This window comes from Gossypium arboreum, chromosome 13, assembly GCF_025698485.1.
Source record: "Gossypium arboreum isolate Shixiya-1 chromosome 13, ASM2569848v2, whole genome shotgun sequence".
Classification (NCBI taxonomy): domain Eukaryota; kingdom Viridiplantae; phylum Streptophyta; class Magnoliopsida; order Malvales; family Malvaceae; genus Gossypium; species Gossypium arboreum.
In genome coordinates, this window is record NC_069082.1 from 90098078 (window position 1) to 90104460 (window position 6383).

Genomic DNA, 6383 nt, shown 5'->3' on the forward strand with positions numbered 1-6383 from the left:
AAATAATTGGGGGTTTAAATTTATATTTTAATTCCTTAATGAGTATATTTTCAATAAAAACAAGTGGAAACATCATCTGAATCTCGTACTAAGAGATAATTAATTTTTAGTGTAGAGGGGTCGAAACTGTCGGATAACGAAATAGGGGAGACTTTAAAGAATAAAATGTACTTATTGGTTAGACAAAAATTTCTTAAAATTTTATCATAAGAAGATATGTGAGTCTAGTTTCAGGAAAATTAACGGATCTTAATTTAAAGTTCTGTAGCTTAAGATATAAATAATTTAGTGACTATGACTCAAGTGGACAGTTTTGTTATGAATAGTAATTAATCATTTTGTTATGTTTTAGCCTTGATTATGTATTTGGTAGCTTGATTGTGCCATGTTGAGTGCCATTGAAAGTGTGTATATGAGTGTGAAATTGAGGGTGACAAATGGCTCGGTAAATAGCCATTTTCTTGGCTACACGGGCAGAGACACGGCCGTATGTCTCAGCCGTGTGAAGTACACGACCTAGCACACGGGCGTGTGGCTTGGCCGTGTGACCCTAATTTGTTGATGACGTCATAAACAGAGAGTTACACGGGCTGAGGATGTAACACCCTACACCCGTAACCTACGCAGGGGCGGAGTATAAGGCATTACCTAACTTGATCTCATGCTTACAACCAATCTCAAGTCATCGAGACTCGGTCCAAATTAAAATTTTTTCTATTTCTACTTTAAACTTCTTATTATAGACCTACAAGCCCTAAATCGATCATTGAAAACTATTCAGGACCAATTTGGGTCCTTAAACCAACCTTAGGAAATTTGCCTTTAAAATAGGGCACACGCCCATGTGGAAGGGTAACACACCCGTGTGACCATTTCGACATGGTCGTGCTGCTAGCCCATGTGGCTCACACGGCTTAAGTACCCTGGGACATGCTCGTATCCCACACCCATGTAGAATTAATTTCTAATTCACGCCTACAGGGGTTTTCACACAGCTAGACACACGCCCGTGTCAAGAGCTTGTGTCCCTCACACAGCCACGACACGCTCGTGTCCTATCCCGTGTGCAAAAACATGGACATTCTGTTTCTGACGTCAGCATGCTCAAAATGTCACACGGCCAAAACACACGCCCGTGTACTAGGCCGTGTCCTTCACACGGCTGAGACACACGGTCGTGTCTCTTCCCATGTGTTTACTACTATGCATATTGACTTGAAATTTTTACGTATAGGGGACACACGGTCGAACTACACGCCTATGGGGCAGACTGTGTGTCACACACGTCTGTGTGTCTACCCGTGTGGACAATATAAGGCTATTTTCCAAGCCTCATTGCCACCCTTACATACCTAGTTCCATGCAAATACCAACCAATATCAAGACAAACACAATTTCTATAATCAAATCAGCCACAATAGACATTCATTTAACCATGACAATACATCTTTCATAAATCAAAATGAGTCTTAGCCATCATTCAAGGCTTAATACAAAATGAAGGGTTTCCAACCCGAGTCATTACAATTGGCCAATTCTCAAAGACACAAAATAATAAAGTCTAAGACCCTATACATGCTATATTCAAAAATATAAATGCTGATAGTGTGATCGATATCTCTAACTTCTGGTGATCCTTGAGCTAGTTAGGCTGCACTGTAAGGAAATGGAAAGGAAAAGGTGTAAGCATAAAAGCTTAGTAAGTTGCATATAAGCATAAAAGCTTAGTAAGTTGCATATAAGTAATATACAACAACAATATATCAACAATCACCATGCTCATAATACCAAGGTAGGCATAAGTATAACTTCCTCATTACCGTCCATACAAATCACAAATCATGTATAGAGAGCTCATATCTCATACGTACCAATTAGGTACCTGTACCACTCACAACACAGTTATACTTTTCTTCATTAAGCTAAAATCATTACTTTCACCGTCGAACCATTCGGAACACTATCAGATATTCCATAAGCCTCAAACATGGGGTAAGTTACCGATGCCATGTCCCAGACATGGTCTTACACTGACACATCTCGTAGCTGATGCATGTCCCAGACATGTCTTACACTGGCTTACGTCCCGAGGCCGATGCATGTCCCAGACATGTCTTACATTAGCACCCGTCTCAATGCCAATGCCATGTCCTAGACATGGTCTTACACTGGCTCTCATAGTGTGGCTGATGCATGTCCTAGGCATGTCTTACACTAGCCCACAATAACCCATATGTCATGGCATGAATATCTGATTTATTTTCTAAGTTCAAATGAGAACTCTGCTATCTCTATTATCATCATGCTTTCTCAATTCCAAAATCAAGCAATTCATGCTATATTAATTTCAAGTACAATTCAACACATACATTAACAATGTAGTTGTATTATTTACATACAACTTACCTCGGATTATAAAATGTACACGACTAGTCGAATTCGTCGATTTGCTTGGCTTTCCCCTTGTCTAGGTTTGAATTTGGCAATTTGTGATCTATAATAGCAAAATGTACTTATTTAGTCACTAAATAGAATTAAGTAATCGACAATTCACATCTTTGGTAAAATGATCATTTTGCCCCTAGACTTTGACAAAATGACCATTTTACCCTTATGCTCGAAAATCGATTTTTATCGAATTTCTTCGCATCTTAAGCTTATCTGAACTCTTTTTACTCTTATAGCAACCCCAAATTCTCTCTATTTCACACATTTATCACTTATTTTGCAACTTATGCAAAATAGTCCTTTTAGGTGTTTTCATGCTAACACCTTTCACAAAAGTTCTCTATTACACAACTAAGACTCATATTCTTCCATAAAAACTCAGCAAACATCACAAATAAATTCATGGAAAAACCTTAAATTCTTAATCATTTTGCAAAATAGACCCCTCATTTGAAAGCTCATGCTTCTAGGGTCTTAAAAATGTAAAAAAAATCATTAAGAGAAACTATCAAAATCACTTACATGAGAGGGCTCAAAGTTGTTGAAATTTTTGAAGCTTTCAAACCCCTACAATGACTGATATTTTTGGCTAGGAAGAGAAAAAATATGATAGCTTTTCCTTCTGTTTTATTAAAAATACAACTAGTCAAAATTGATGACCCAAGCTTCACCTAATTTTGACCTTCTCTTCAATTTGTCTCCCATGGCCGGCCAAGCTATTGTCTAAGGGTGTAATTGCCCTTTAAAATACCCCAATTTTGACTCTCTAATAAAATAACACCTTTAGCTATCAAATCAAGACTTTTGCACTTTATGCGATTTAGTCCCTTTTTGCAATTGGGCTCACAAATGTTAAAATTAGCTCATCAAATTTTTAATGCACTAATATAAACATGAAAGTCGATGCCATGTCCCAGACAGGTCTTACATTGACTTTTATATATCAAGGCCGATGCCATGTCCCAAACAGGTCTTACACTGGCTCTCATCTATCGGTGTCGATGCCATGTCCCAGACAGGTCTTACACTGACACACAACAAGCTGACGTCATGTCCCAAACAGGTCTTACACTAGCTTGTATATCTCGAGGCCGATGCACGTCCCAGACATGTCTTACACTGGCTCTCATAATATGGCCGATGCATGTCCCAAACATGTCTTACACTAGCACACATATCACCCAATGTCATGGCATGAATATCTTAATCTATTCCTAAAGTTCAATCGGGAGTTATTGCTACGTAAATTCTCATAATTTACATTCACAACGCAAGTAAAAAATTCAGACCATACTAATTGTACAATACAAGGTAACATTATATTTGCATTATTTACGTACGACTTACTCGTTTCAATGGAATATCATATTCCATCAAATTTCTAATGTATTCTATCATCACATGAGTGTTATTAACCCTTGGCATCACTTTCTCATACCTAACTCCATAAACATATAATTCAATACAATTATAGCAAGATAGATTTCAAGTATATTAACAATAACATGGATAATATGTTTATTTAGTCACACAAACTTACCTCGAATGCAATTTCGACAAATTACATCATTTTAGTCCATAACCTCGTACTTTCCGGTTTAAGCCCGAATCTCAGTTTCTTCATCTAAAATGATAAAATTCACTACTTTAAATCATCACATTAACCAATACATTCCATAATTTATACTTTGGCAAAATGACCATTTTGCCTTTAGACTTTTACAAAAATTACGATTTTACCCCTAGGCTCGTAAATCGATTTTAATCAAATTTTCTTATTATCCAAGCCTAGTTGACTATTTATCATACTTACAACAGCCCATATTTTTCACATATTCACACTTTTACCACACAATTTATCACATTTCTCAATTTAGTCCCTAATTGACATTTCTATCAAAAATCACTTTACAAATGTTGTTTATCTAACAATAATGATGTATTTTTTGTCATCAATTATCAATACACACTTTATCAATAATGGAAAAATTCAAAAATTTTAACAGTTTTGAAAACGAAGGTACGAGATAGCTAAATCGAGTTACCACGACTCCAAAAACATAGAAATTATTAAAAACGAGGAAAAAACCACTCACCTATCAAGCTCCAAAGCTTGGCCGAATGTTTGCTCATCCATGGCTGCCATTTTTTTTTCATTTCGGTGGAAGAGGTAAGAAATAAAGATGATAGCTTTTGTTGTTTTGTCTTATTATACCTTTATTGATTTAATTACTAATTTGCCCTTTTCTTTTCAAACTAATTTCAAAAATACCAAACAAATATCTTCCACTAACTTATTAATGGGCTAATTATCACATAAGGACCTCCACTAAAAATTCTATAGTTATTTAATACCTACAACTTCTAGTACTCAAGTTTTTCACTTTTTTACAGTTTAGTCCTTTTGACTAAATTGAGTGCCCAAACGAGGAAATTTATTTATGAAAATTTCACAGAACTTCAGTATCATATTGTAGACATTAAAATAATAATAATAAAATAATAATAATACAATAAATTTTTTTAATGTCGGATTTGTGGTCCTACAACCACTATTCTGACTAGGCCCAAAATCAGGATGTTACAGATCCACTAATTCCCATATATGATTTTGCATGATGGAATCAATTTCACTTTTAATAGAATCTTTCCATGAGGTGATTTCGGATGATAGTAAAGCATCATTATACGTTTGAGGTTCAGCCTCTAGCATAAAGGTTAGAAAATCAGATCCAAAATACTTTTCTACCCTTGCTCGTTTACTCTTTCTTGGCTCTATCTCAGTTTCAATGTCAAGACTATTTTCATCTATAGTCTCTAAAATTCATTTTGTTGAACTTGAATCAACATTTCTAGCTTTACAAGGGAAGATATTTTCAAAGAATGAAGCACTCTTTGATTCCAATATAGTATTCTTGTGAATGTTAGGATTTTTCGATTCATACACAAGAAACTTATATGCATGGCTATGATTTGTATAGCCAATAAAAATGCAATCCACTGTTTTAGGACCTCTTTTCATTTGCTTTGGTAACAGAGTCATTATCTTTGCAAGACACCCCCACACTTTCAAGTAGTTGTAGAAAGGTTTTCTGCATTTCCATAACTCATAAAGTATCTTGTCCCTTTTCTTGCAGGGAACCTTATTTAAAAGGTAATTAGCTGATAGAACAGCTTCTCCCCACATGTTTTCTGATAACCTAGAGCTTCCTAACAATGCGTTCATCATTTCCTTTAGAGTCCGATTTTTCCTCTCGGCTACTCCATTTGATTGAGGAGAGTATGGTGATGTCACTTCATGAATAATACCATGTTGTGCATAGTATTCACTGAATGGTTCAACATATTCACCACCACGATCACTTTTCACCATCTTAATCTTTTTATTGTGTTGGTTTTTAATTTCCTGCTTATAGAGAATAAATTTCTCTATAGCTTAGTCTTTGATCTTAAGCAAATACATGTAACAATATTTTGTACTATCATCAATGAAGGTAATAAAATATTTATTCCCTCATCTCGTTTGAACAAACTTTAAGTCACAAACATCGCTATGTATTAGGTCAAGTGGTTTTGTGCTTCTTTCAATAGTTTGAAATGAAGACCTTGTTAATTTTATCTCAACACAAGTTTCACATTTATGTTTACAATTAATGTTAAATGAAGGAATGTGCTCCAAGTTAATTAATCTACGTAAAGTATCATAATTAACATGTCCGAGCCTACCATGCCATAAATCAAATGACTCAAGCATATAACCAAAGGAAGAAGTGACATTTCTATTCATTGCTTTGTTTTTAAAGAGATTGCATTAAGTTTCCACATGTTATTTAATACATATCCCCTTCCCACATACATTCCCCCCTTAGACAAAACTAGCTTCTAGGATTCAAACACCATCGTAAAGCCGTGTACATTAAGGAGTGTTCCAGAAA

At 35.3% G+C, this 6383-nt stretch overlaps 1 long non-coding RNA gene across 2 annotated transcripts; it reads right to left on the bottom strand.

The window, feature by feature from the left end:
* Positions 1-1424: 1424 nt before the first annotated feature.
* On the bottom strand, positions 1425-4633 carry LOC128286445 (uncharacterized). Of its 2 annotated transcripts, XR_008277004.1 has the most exons (4): positions 4545-4633; positions 3989-4072; positions 2407-2494; positions 1425-1656 (listed from the first exon to the last, which is right to left on the bottom strand). It is a non-coding gene; the product is annotated as an uncharacterized LOC128286445 (long non-coding RNA). The 2 variants fall into 2 exon arrangements; XR_008277005.1 differs by lacking the exon at positions 3989-4072 and having other exon boundaries at positions 2407-2512; positions 4545-4572.
* Positions 4634-6383: the final 1750 nt, after the last annotated feature.